Source organism: Trachurus trachurus, assembly GCF_905171665.1.
Source record: "Trachurus trachurus genome assembly, chromosome: 10".
Taxonomy (NCBI): domain Eukaryota; kingdom Metazoa; phylum Chordata; class Actinopteri; order Carangiformes; family Carangidae; genus Trachurus; species Trachurus trachurus.
This window is the reverse complement of record NC_139894.1, coordinates 21,695,880-21,710,081: the sequence shown is the minus strand read 5'-3', so window position 1 is coordinate 21,710,081 and position 14,202 is coordinate 21,695,880. Positions and strand designations below refer to the sequence as shown.

General features: G+C 41.9%; 1 protein-coding gene across 1 annotated transcript in view; it reads left to right on the top strand.

Annotated features, from left to right (window-relative positions):
- Positions 1 to 14,202, top strand: part of ccng1 (cyclin G1) — a 142,627-nt gene that overhangs the window by 31,494 nt on the left and 96,931 nt on the right. The gene's annotated exons all lie outside the window — the stretch shown is intronic.

Below are 14,202 nucleotides of genomic sequence, written 5' to 3'. Positions count from 1 at the left end.
TAACTAATTAAAAGCTAGAATCAGTTAAACCTGATCTCTACAACAAACCCCATCTCCTCCACCTCTCTGCTGCACAAGTATGAGTACAGCAGGCTTTACTGTTCATGCAAACCAGCCACAGTTATTGCAGCAGGCTTTGATGTTGGTTGTGTGCACAAGTCATAATCCATGCTTTCATCCATTTTGATTATTGTTGTTTGGATTTCATTTGCACAGCCCTAACCCCCCAATTCTCTTTCTTGCATCCCAAGGTTAAATAATTTATCCACACTGGCTATGTACCGAAAGTTCAGGACATCCGTTTGAATTTTTTAAACAAGCATGAATGTTTCATTTCTTTCTTCACGTCAGCAGAACTCGGGGAATTCTAAAAATGTACATATGGCTTTTACAGAGAGAGCGAGAGCAACAGGGGAAAAAAGAAGAGAGAGAGATTACCCATGACTTATTTACATGTTCATATCAATGTTGATACAGGTCCTTCCTCTCAAGCCTCGCTCGCTAGGTTTAATGGGTCTGGCAGGGTAAAGTTACGCCCAAACAGAACTTGATTTGAGTTTTTTTTAATTTTCTTTTTTCTTTTTCTGGATGGAAACTTAACTGCTTGATGACTGTGGTGTTTTCTTCTGCACAATTGATGGATCTTCTGTCATCCAAGCAAAGCTACATGTGGCAGAGAATGTGGTTGTTTTGCTGTCCAAAGGAAGTTGGTGCATATGTGCGTATCTGTTCCCCCCACAGCCCCTTGCAGTCAGTCTGGCCTCCACTTTGCAGGGCCTTGGATGTTGTACTGTAGGATGAGGGGCCACGTTTGATGGATCTGATACATAGTCTATCTGATGGAGACGGAAGGGCCTCCCCGGGGATAGCTCTGAGCTTGGTGTGCTGTCTCTCAGAATATCATGGCTTGTCACAAGTTGCTGTATAAGGAGGAGGGCCTTCTTCTCCAGCTTTCATGTTTTATTTAAAACGCTGTCTTGCTCAGAGAGTGCTGCTAACTCATTGAATGTGATCTGTCTCAGCGTTGCCTTTCCCTCCTTTCTCAGGTCTCATGCTCCCCCTCTTGTTTGTGGCGGTGTCTGATCATTTGGCTGTGTACCTACTTCCGAGTGTATGAGGACGTGTCTCAGCAGTTTAATTTCAACAAGTTGTCGGTCAAAATGTATAATCCTCGTGCAGCAGTTTGATGAGGATTAACCGCCAATCGAACAGCACTTAAGGTGCATCAACGCCTTGTAATTAACTTCTCCCTACTCCCTTTCAGGAGGAACTAATCCTCCACCCAAAACTTAGTCTAGCAGCAGTTCCCATGTGCTTGTAAGGTGACTCATTTCTGTTGTCTCGCTTTCTTTTCTGAAACACCCATTGACTAGTTTCAATAAAGGCCAACTTTCTCCCACAAAGTCAACATGTGAGGTGAGGTGAGGCTGCAGGCTGAGTTTTAGCTGAGAACCAGAGGACTCCAGTCAAACTGGCTCAACCGGAACAACTGCAGGTTTCTCCTTCATACATGTTTGTGTGTGTATAGACACCTCAGCTTTTTAGGTTAGGTGTCCACCTCCCATTGTTGGACACACACACTCCCACACACACACACACACACACACACACACACACACACACACACACACACACACACACACACACACACACACACACACACACACACACACACACACACACACACACACACACACACACACACACACATAAGCAGAGGCCTGCTGACAGCAGAGTGATACTTTAATGGCCCGCAGTGTGTTGTCACTCTGGCTCAGCTGACTCAGTCATGTCTGCCTAAAAGCCTGGGAATGTAATTTAGGACAAAAATGTATGCAGAGCAGCAGGCAGCCCTTCACCAGATGCTTTTTTTAACATCCATCCATAAAGCAACTTTGCGATTCTTCCACCCACAGTTTGTTCTGCCTGGTCCTCCTCTGCCGGCAGATTGAATCCTATAAATATTTCACATTTGATAAATAAATGAAACAACCTCTTTTCTTACTTCTGGGTAGTGCACTAAGTTGTTCCCTTACCTACGTATGCAGGAGCTTATTATCGCAGCACTGACATTGTTTCAGTCATTGCCTAATGAGGTTTGGCTTAGGGACTTTTCATTTATTTTTCAAATGTACATTTAATGCATCCTTTAGGCTGCTAACAACACAAATGTTTTTTCAGTAGTTGGTGCTCCTGTTCAGTTTGAAGCCATTATTGAGATAGATTTCAAGATTTCCTAAAGCATTTCATGAATTAAATATTTTCATAACCCCAACTGTGTCGAACTGTCTCTGTGTTTCTTTAGGAAAACAATAAATATATCATTTTCCCCTCTTCTCGGCAGCGTGTGGGGGAAGCTGCATCATTTTCTGCCTTTCCAGAAGATACCGGAGTGACATCGTAGCCCATCATGTCTTTAATGACCTCCTCCTATGTGCTCTCTCAGCCAGTGGTGTCCCTCCATACATTACCCACATGGGACGTAGGTTATTTACAGCCTTCTTACTTCTCAGGCTGCAGGGCGTGTGCATCAGCAGTACTCTGGGTCATGTGACTTTACGCTACGCCTCACCTTTGTGCTCAGCTTTACTGAAAACACAACCTCAGGGAAGCGAGTTTGCTTACGATGGAAACACCTGAGCTTTCCTATTCTGTTGATTTTTTTTTATGGAAGAAAAGATGGTGCTGAAGTCTTTTTGGTGTGCAAATGCTCCAGCAGCTGTTTGAGTTGGAGATGTGCATGAGGGAAACTAAAAATAGGACGCGCACACCTCTGAGCCAGCTGCCTCTTCACTGCCTTTGGGACTGCCTTTGCGTCTCCCCTCTCTCCTCTTTCAGTCCTCTTGCTCTCCGACTTTTCTCAGAGTAGCTGTCGCCCCCCCCCCCCCCCCCCCCCCCCTCTCTCACTATTTTCCTGCTTTTCTTGGTCCCCGGTTCAGACCTACAGTAATGTGTCTGGTTAGTCCTGTGCTGGCATGAAAGACCTGAAACGGGACACCGCTCCCTCTCACTCTGGTCTATTATCCAGCCTGATGGGAAACTAGAACACTGTTCAGCTCAGATAATGTGAAGTCTCTGTCCCATTGGTCTTGGATTCAGTCATTTGAGAAGCTCACTGAAGTTTCTGGTGAAAATCCGGTGATAAAGAGGATATTGATATTATGTGAGTGTGAAAAGGAACCTCCAAAAATACCAAATGTTTTTGTATTCCAAGTTGGCCGGACATCAAGCAGGGCTCAATGCAGTTGGAGCCGAGTCTTTATACTGGTTTTATGCTTGATATTAAAACAAACAACCTTCTATCTCAAAGCAAACTTCTCATCAGACATCTGACAATGGTCAGTTTGGCTTTTTTTTTTCAAAATGCTGGAAAAGCTCAAACAAAACAAAAACAAAACTCAACATATTGATCTGACTATCAGATCCTGGCTGTTCAGCTAAAGTCTGAGCTTATTCCACTGTTGTGCAAAAACTACTCCCCTGTCTCTGCCACATTGAAGCGGTGGCATGCCCCTTTCTACCTGACGAGAAAGTATTGCACAGTTCTGCAAAACCCTGGAGTCTTTTTGAAGCCAACCTTTTAAAATTCTTGCTTTCTGCTGCAGCCAGTGATCATTTTCACCATCAATCTATCTGCCATTTATTTCTCTCAGTTAATTGTTACCAAATGTCACAAAATATTTTTTAAAAAATGGTGAGAAATTGTAACATCAGGACTTTACACTGATATATGACAAATAAAAGAAGAAAATGGTCGTCAAGCCAGAACAATACAATGTTGGATAATTAATTTAATAATTTCATATAAACTTTATTTTGCCTACAAATCAACTATACGGATAAAGATCAGGGTTATGGCAAATAAACATAACACAATACAGAAATGCAGTTTGCTAAAAGATTCAATACCCAGCTATTCTTGGAAATCACTTAACTTTATTTTTTCTCAACAAAACTATACATTTGTGACCCATTTTGAAAGATTTATGTCAGGATGAATAAATGGCTTTGGGCTGAGAGCCACAGTCTTAAAGTATTTGGAGTTGCACTAACACATAATTGGTTTTTGTCTTTTCATAAGATTTGTTGACAGTGAGAAAAATATAGAATAATGCCATCCTTATCCGTTAAGTAGAGCAGCAAATGGCTTTTGTGCTTTCATTCTGCAGCACATCAATTCAAAGGTGAAGCAGCACTAGAAACAAAAATGTTGCTCTTTTTCCATGAAGGACAAGAAACAAGCAGACCTGTATGCATGTACGCAGGATATGGCCTATGAATAAGACAAGAAGTGGCCTCTATTTATCGTCCCTCAGGACTTTATGAACAGGAAAATTCTCTTTCACAAAGTAAACACAGTAACATGATTATTATGGCCTGCTGTATGTGCACGGATGATGAAAGTAATTCACATCTGAAATGACTGGCTGAGTTTCTTTCACTCATCTCCCGTGGAACAAACCCCCTCAATCATACCCTTTGATGTGCTTTTGTGTGTGTCTAATTTCCATTCAGTCGGCAGATACATGTGCCACACTGTTTGCTTGGTATCAATTTTGGAGAAAGACTTGGCGCATTCAGAATAGGGTTACGCAACCCCTTCCTTTCTCTCTCTGCCTCATCATTACTCATGCACATCCATTAGAAACACATCTGTCATGCACTGCTCCATTTAAATCACTGGTCAGATAAATTGCATGTTGGGCCGATACTGCAGTGAATCATTAAAAAAAAGAAAAGATGGAGGACACAAAATGTTGAATTTTGAAGTTGAAACATCAAAATACACGTCAGGCTTCACCATCCATCCAATGCTGTTCCTCAGTCAGTGGTGGATGAGGTCATGGCAGTGATGGAAAGTGTGTCAGAGGTGATGAAGGTGACGTTGAATGCCATCTAGAGGCCAGATCATGACTTGTGTTAAACTGTGGATATAATCTGTATGGTGCACACAACTGAGAAATGTCACCACTCCCTCAGAGGGGCTTATGCATTTGCTCAAGGCTCTCTCTCTCTCTCTCTCTCTCTCTCTCTCTCTCTCACACACACACACACACACACACACACACACACACACACACACACACACACACACACACACACACACGCATTTATTTGCACAGCAGGAGTGCCACAAGACTGTTATGCTCACTTTCTGTCACTGTTTGAGAGTTTTCTTTTTGTGTTTTTGCAACAATTATGCAAAGAATTCAACAACAAGACTGAAGCATGGATTTATATTTTCTCTGTGTGTATTATTTCACGATCTCGAGATCAGAGTGTGGGCTGTTCTCTATCCTCTACGTAAGACTAGTTTCTATTTCCTCAAGGTGCCAGTCCTGCTCGGCCCGGTCTCTAGTCTCCTTTATCTAAAGTTAATCACACAGCAGACCTATTCCTGACTCATGGCTGGCACCCAAATTGTGTATTTATCAGACACACACACACACACGCACACACACACACACACACACACACACACACACACACACACACATACTAAACGTACACACCCACAGGGCAGCTCGGTATCACTGACTGCCTGCACTCTGCCCTTAACACATTCGTCTTCCCCCACTTTCACCTTGACTTTACTTTCTTGGACAGGACGTCTTCTAACTTGGAAAACAACAACAACAACAACATCAACAACTGTCCAGATGTTGATATTTCACCCGGCAAAATGAGTCTTACAATAATGATAGACAGAGCTGTAGCACAGATTTAATCAGTGTCACTGCTAAAGCTAAGCCGTGGTTCAGCCGTGTAAGAAGCTTGTAGGTTACAGTAAAACCGCACAAGTAAGCTCTTTGATTGTGGACCATGATAGACCGCGGGCCTTCTTCATGAGGGCGACTAATTAACAGCTCACTAATTTGGAAATCAGTCATTCTTTTGGTTCCTGAGCAGGCTGTGATTTAATACTACAATCAAAATCAAACCCAATCACACAGGCTTTCAGCATCTGCAGGATTATTTTTGAGTTTGTTGCCATGGCAATCAAGTCCATCCCATCATGGCGTTTCCACAGTGTAATGAAGGATTAGATGGTGATGTCAGACATCTGTGTCAAATCCTTCACCAGCTCATTTCGGTCGTTTGTCATGTTCTTGGATGACAGATGACGGCCCGACACTGGCAGAGGAGGTGAATGTGCTTCAGATCCATGATTAGTTTCAAGTCCAGACCACACTTCCTATTCCCTTCTCTTGGCTTTCCAGCTTCCTGTCCCTCCCCCCTGGCCTTTGAGGTAAATACCATTTGTTTTGCAGCTTTCCTATGATGGCTGAATAATGGATCCAAGTATGTGGCTAAATGAGAGTCTGAGGCCTGGGATGGGAGTAATCTCGCCTTTCTCTCTGAGCGGTGACACAGGCCAATAGAGATTAATGAGAGTGCAGGGATCTTAACACTTTCTGGAGAAAACCAGCTTCAGCGTGGCTTTGTGTTGTTTACTCTTTTGTGTACAAGCCAACGGCCACTTACTGGCCCAACATTATTGCTCTGAATTAGTATCAACACAAGTCTTTGTGTAAAATAGCAGAGTGGATGATTTTGTTGCTATAAAACAGGATTTAAGAAATATTTGGGTCATGAGTCCAAATCCCCCGTCACATCCTCACCACACTACTGTATATCTCAGCCAGAATCAATTGGATTTTTACATTGAATTATTGCCATAAAAAAAAAAAAAAAAAAAAAAACAAAGGACACGAACTCTGTGCACAGAGTTAGCCAGTAAGAAATAGCTAGCCAGACTAAAAGTCTACAGCCAGTTTGGGAGCTAACGGGCACAGAACAGCTGTAAAGTAATGCTACATGCCAACATTGGCGATTCTTATAGCCTGGCTGTAACATTTGCCATGTTCAGCATGTTAGCATGGTTTGTTAACATAAAAATACAGTGGTGAACATTGTTATTAGCCAGGTAAAGGAACACATGTGTCTGCACCGAAGGCCATGACAGTCAGTCGTCAGGTTTCACCAAGGATATCTGGACATGATTTCATGTTAATCCATCAAATGGACGTCATGTAATTCTACAAATAATCAAACCTAAAAGTCAAGCTACTTTTAGCCCCCTCACAAAAGTCAGTGAGATTCATTCATTGTTTGAACCTGAATCTAAACATATGTCTTCAGAAAACTTTATAGTTGGCAATCCACAGTCCATAAAATTGGTCATAACCTAGTGGACAGACTGACTGACCCATCATGTTTAAAAATTACTTGTTTACATTTTTCCTGTATGTTCTGTACTGTATCCTTTTTTTGTCCACAGGTGTTATTTTCAGTATCATTACTGTGTTCTATACATGTTATTGATCTGGAACATGAACCGACCAGTGAATCTGAGAGCGTTGTTTCAGCTCAGCACCAATAACACTTTATGACCAGAATTTCATATTTTCACATCTGGTGATGCATTATTGTTGCATACATGTTTCGTACATGGGTGATTATCACAGTGCGAGCAGGCCAGCTGATGTGGATGCAGCATGCCCACCATCTGTGTACAACATTTAATCTCAAAGGATTAATCTGGTACTCTATGGGCAATATGAAGGGCTCTTAAATGGGCAATGCAGTGGATAATGCAAAAAAAAACAAAAAAAACAACAACAACTGCATTATAATTTAAAAAAGATTCACCCCATAGACCTGGTAACAGTGATAAGCACTCTTTTCTCTGAAGAAGTATATTATATATACTTCTTCAGAGAAAAGAGTGCTTATTATCAGTGGGTGTAGCTTGGTAATGATGCATTTGGCATTAATATCAGTCTGTTGTATCCCCCATCCTTTAAAAACATCAGATTACCACTGAAGATATAGTGGATTACATCCAAATAATGGTGACAGACTGAGAGTGAATATTCCTGAGAGTGGCAGCATAGCCACCTCCCAGCCATGATGAAGCTGATTCCTTCCAACAGAAAGTGATTTCAATTTTAGAAAACTCTGCAGATTTATGTGAAAAGACCACTCCACCAACATGACACAAGTTGTTTGAAGGATTTGTTTTAATTAAACCTGAACCCACCCCTCCTCTCCTCTCCCCTCCATCGCCTTGTAGTCAAATTGAATGCTCAAATTTAATACTGAGATTATTTTCTTATACGTCCGTAGCTCTGTAAGGCATTCAGAGCAGGGGTTTTCCCTGAGCCCTCGTTAAAAGGCGTGCAAGAAATTAACAGCCAACAGAGTCTTTATCTCGTTTTTACTCTAATAAGGGTTACACATAAGGAAAAGTGCTCTGAAGCTATTTGAGGATGTTTTATAAAGCAACGACACCTCAAGGTACGGTTCGGGCATGCAATTCTAATTGCATAGCACTGGGAAAATGTCGGGAGGAATTAAGACAATGTTCCTCTACTGATTATTTAATAGGCCGACACATTAGCTGAGTGCAGCACATTTTAACTGTGCAAAATCTGGCTCAACAGAAAAGTGAATATCTCAACAAACCCCATCACTAAAGTTCAAATGTAGAAGGTTCAGACTGACTGGAGATAAGAAGGTGAGTAAGTCCTTGCCCATTCTCCAATAGCATCATTACTGTTTACCTGTCCTGCTGTATTCACTGTATGATTATTTTCCAGATTTATGATGCGCTGCCTTGCAGTATTTTATCCCTTGCAATATACTCTGCACTCTTCCTTTGATTAATAATAGCTGCGGCCCCGCTCAGCAGCACACACCACTGTAAGCTCTTTACGCTGTAGTGTAGCAGCGCTGATCAGTGGCCCTTGGAGGTGATTTATGAGCAATGGGATTTCCGGTCAGAACAGCTTAATTGAGCCTGTATATTCTCCACACCAGTCCTTGAGAAAGGGATAAGGTAATGAGGGGGAAAATGACGAGTGGAAGACACTTCGGCTGTAAATCAGCCTCCTTACAGCTGCCAAGAGGAAACATTTAAAAAACAATCCTCCCCAAAAAACCACTTAAGTACACCTGCACAAATTCTATGAAGCTTCAAGTTCACTTGCCTGACCCCATAACAAGGCAGTGGAGTGACTTCTCTATTATTCCCTTCTGTCACCCACTGGTGGACTCATTGTCCCGGGGGGGGGGGGGGGGGGGGGGGGGGGGGGGGGCGTGGGTTATGCATATTATACCTGGCTGGCTTTCCTCCGCTCTCTTGCTCTCGTCGCTCAGGACCCCTGCCTCATTAGGAGCCTTGCACCTTGATCCAACTTGATTTTTTTGCAGTACAGGGGGCTGAGTGGATCCCAGGGGGCAGCTGGGAGAGCATCCGAGAATGTGTGGGTCTGCACGGGCAATGCAGATAACCAGGTGTAATGCTGACAGTGGTTGTCTGAGGAGGTGAATGATCATGTGTTGGTTGTTGTACCTCAGTGCTGGCGCCAGAGCAGCAAGCTGAGGGAGGGGATCGGGCGCCAAAGAAGTGCAAAAGCTACTCACAGTGGACTCAATGGCTGCTGAAGTCAGCACTACTGACTGACATCTGTCACTGAAATCCAGTGTGTGTCAAAGAGAACAAGGGTCTAAATTACACTTAGGCCCTTTACGTTTTTGGCCCCTCATGGGTATTTCCATAAATGGTTGTTATTAATGACAAATGAATTTTCTAATCTCAGTGAACGTGAGATTTTTTTAGAAGTTTTAACAAAGTTAATTAAAGGTCCAGTCACCCCATATCTCCAAAAAAACAAAAACGACTGTATTTTCCCACTGACTTGCAGTGCATACTGTTTTTTTTTGTTTTGTTTTTTTACCAGTATGCACCATTTCCATACAGTGGACGGGTGTGGCTGTGAACTAAAAATATAATAAAAATCAATACCACACATCTTTTCTTTTAAAAGTCAGTTCCCATCCTGAATAATTGACAGGCCCACAGTAAGTCAACAGTTTTTATAGGGACTATTTTTATGTCAAAAGTGGTTTCAAAGAAACCTGGCTGACAGTTTTCCTGGCTAACTGGGACAATGGAGAGAGACAATACTGTTGCATTTTTGTATATAGTTTTTCAGTGATATAAGCAACACAAACTTAAATTTATTCAGTGGAAGCAGAAATCTTGGAGACACTGTGAAATGAAATGCTTAAAATTGTGGATGTATTTCACTTGTTGATAATGGTGATGTGTGGCCTCCAAAACCTAATATGCCTGTTTGTATAAGCCTGCATTGTGCTCACATGTGTGCCTGTGTCTTCATCTGTAGCTGGCAAAGCCCCACCACACAGGGTATCGCTCCCAGTTTCCTGCAGGGGGTGATGCCGATGACATTCACCGTGATTTTGTCATTTATTCCCCTGGATTCATTTGTAATCTGCTCCACTGGTATTTCCAGACATTGGACTTGGCAGAATCAGGCCAGAGTAAGACCCCAAATGTACTCTGAGGCTGTAAATTGGCTCCCATTTCTCTAACTACGTCCCTGCAGGCTCCCCACAAAAGAGCACACAGTCTGTAGGTTTAATATAATCACAGCTCTAAGCACAATGTGGCTTGAAAGGGGAAAACTGACCCTGTTAACATCATTAAAGTTTATGAAATGTATATTTATATATTTACAAATAGAAAGATGAAGTGTCGCTAAGGGGAAAATTGGAACGGAAAATTGTGACAATACTATGTAAATGATTTGTTGTGACTAAGTTATCATCCTGTATTCTTTCTTTCTTAAAAAAAAAGGATACAGCATTTGGAATGGCTGTCATTAACCTTTTATCTTTCAACCGGTGAACTTTTTATTTTTTAGCATCACAATGAACATATATGCAAATAACAATGATGTAAACCTCAAGAGAAAACCTCAGTTTCCCAGTTAGTCACCCACATTTCCATTCACCTCTCCAGTGTTTATAAAACTCTGAGATGTCACTCATCTAAAATTAGATGAGTGAGCAGAAAAAACATGTTGGTCTTGGATATTTATGGAGACTTGCTGCAGGCAACAAAACCTCTTCCAGTATGAGTGCGGGTAGGCTATATCTCTTTTTTTCATTCAGAGCAACTAGATAAATTTCATTTTCATTTTTCTATTCCAGATGTCATGCTCAGTATAAATTACTTTATACTTACCTTGATGTATATTCCAAGACCTCTTCCATGTGTTATAAGTTATCACCTTGGATTTACTGTATATCATTTGAGGAAAGTGAATTAGAGTCTCCTCATATACCTCATCTGATACAGAATCAGATTCTTGTATGAAAAATTAAATGCAGTTCACTTGATTTTTACATCCTGTCTTGTTATTCTTCGTGTGAATAACAGTCTATTCTGGTCGCCTAATATCTGATAAACTGTGTAATTCTCCAACTCTTGAATCCACCCTAGGCTTTGCAGTAATTTTCTAATACAAGGGCTGTAATCACACTGTCAGACCCGTCTCCCTCTAAAGAAAGCTGTTGTGGGAAATGGAAGGCCTGCAGGCAACCCTGCTGGATAATTGAAGGCGGTTAGCGGTGGCACTGATGTTTTTTGATTGAAGATTTAATGTTACTTTGCATCCTAGAGGAGGATGTTGGCTATTGACCGTCTATAAAGACTAGAAGACCAAGGCCAGGATCTGAGGCTATTGATCTGTAATGAAAGGAGAGTGGCAACAGCTTTGTTCAGGTGGTTCTGTGGGATAGGCCAGCAAGGTCATCCGGATCAGGCCAGGCCAGGCCAGGCTACTCTGTGACATTGTGTACATTTGATATGCAAAAACAGATGCATTGATTTTTTATTGGGGTATTAGGATTCAGATAGTGTGCGGCAAAATGCCATCCAAAGCGGATCTGGTTTTCAAAGACGGGGAAAGGGGCATTGGATTTCAAACTGAGAGATTTCATGCTGTGTTCCTATTGAATGCAGGCTGAGAGGAAGAGATATGGGTCTGGGTGCAGAGAGGAGGAGAGGAAGAATGGCCACTATATCCCTGACAAATTCATTATGTTACAGTCCCCATCCAGGTTTTCGCTATTTTATTCTCTGCTGGCGTATTAAGAATCTAATGCCCTTATTTTATTGAGTTTCTGGAAGTCCATTCACATCCTAACCCATATCTCTTCTTAGTTAAATAGTAGCTAAATGGAGACTTGAAAGCCTTGAGATTATTTTTCAACTTTCTCTTTTGTAACATATTGGGGCTGGCTGATGTCTTTTTTGCTCAGGATTACAGGTTTCAGTTTGCATCATGCTGACAAAGGTAGAAGGGCTGCAGGGGTATATGCCTCATACTTAACAATCTCATCGCTGTCATATGCATTTCTGCATATAGAGCAAAACGTATCTCCAAGCCCTAACAAAGCATTTCCCTTTGAACTCATGTTGGAGGACACTCACTGTCCCAAGAGAGTAGCAGTTCTTCATCTATCATCACAGGCTTGTTTTAGGGGTTGCAGCTATTCGGTCCCCGAGCCTCACTCCTTATAGATGTGAAGTGGCGACACTGCAGAAAGCTGTTTGCTAAAAATAGTGCTCTATAAATGGTGCTTGTGATGCACAGCTATGGTTCTCTTTCCGTTTCCTTGAGTTCCTCTCAAGAGGATGAGGCACACATTAAAATGTCAACAAGGAAGGATCTATTTCACTTCTTAAATGAAGGCAGGTCTGTGTGGGGTGAGCTAGAGATGATGGGTGCAACACTAGACAAGATGGTTTTGTTTTCAGCCCGGTGGCACTTTGGTATCCCAAGGTTGAGGGGGAAAAAAACATACATCAAGCTATTGTATGCTGTCATCCCTGTCAGCAGACACATGGGAATATACTACAAACTGGGTCCTGTTCCCACGAGCGTGGCAACTTTCATTAATGCTGATATGGCAAAAGTAAAGTATTCCTCCTCAGTCTGTTGTGGAGATGAAGGACCATGTTACTTCTCTGAAGCTTCTTGTCTTGTGACAGTCCTCTGTGGACTTTCTGCCTCCGACAACATATGACGCTGTTATTGCTGAATTCACCCACGACTGATCCAGATGAAGTGATATTCAGCAGCAGATTGTGTTTCAGCTTTGAAAAGTTCACTCCATGGAAAATGTAAGCCCTGTGAGTGGCTGTTTGTCATCTAAGTGTGCCTTTAGTTTGGAGTCATAGTTATAGTCTGTGTTTATTTTCACAGGCTAATGACATCAACTTTTTGTCTGAGCACTGGCATGTAGGCTAAGTGAAGATTTACCTCAATGTGGTTGCTTGGACCCAAAGAAAAACATGACAGCCAGCTCCTACACTATTTTGTTTGCCATGACTAAACTTAATCACTGTCTGCAAATGCAATGTCTTCAGTTTTTGTATCATATTCTGCAATCTTTTTTATTTTACAGATTGTACAGTCAGTCAGTCAGTAGGTCGTTTCAGAGCCCATCACCAGGCCGTCATGGGAAATGTCAGAAATGAGGACAGAACTTGTGAATGAAGTCGCTCTACAGTTTGAAAATGCACTTCACATGACCCACTTTACATCTTTGAATAATTTCAGTTTGTTTGTTTTTTTAATCTATGGACAGTTACATGGACGAACTGGACATGAGTAATCGAGGTGTGGACAGACAATCTAACTTTACATCCCCTTCACAGGTAGGGACTCCCCAGCTTTTGCCATTTTTATCCACGAAAACAAGAACTGAGTAGTGTGACTAAAAGACAAAGCATGTCAATACTGAGAATCATGTAAGCGTGTATCTACCTTTTTGTTTGTTGCTGCTTTGCACCAGTGTGATCAGGTGACCTGGTTAAACATCACAAATCCACAAATAATAGTGCAGATTGTGAGGCCGAGTATCCTGTTGGGCAACAAGAAGTTGGATTTGTCCTGTACTTCAGATATATAACCACTGCAAAAATGCAGCGTTGAACTGTGCACGGTTGTTGAAGCAGCACTCCTTGAAGTTCTGGGCTCACAATAAAATATTTGTACTTACAGTGGAGGTGGTTATGCTTCTGGCCGAGCATGCAAAGTGGATTTCTCCAGGCAATTGGGAGATGAAAGGGGAAACTTGAAAAAGCATAAAAGCTCCTCTTTAAAATGACCTGTAACCCCATAAAATGTTACTGTATGTTAAATGATAATGAAAAGTACCTCGGTGCCTGAAGGGGTGTGACTGGCTTATTTTCAACAGTTGCATGAAGAGATAAACACACCGTTTAATCCCTCCTTTACATTTGTGGTTTTCTGTGGGACACTATTGTTGAACACTACCCTCTAACACTTGAGACTATTACTCTTACTACAGTGAGAGTAC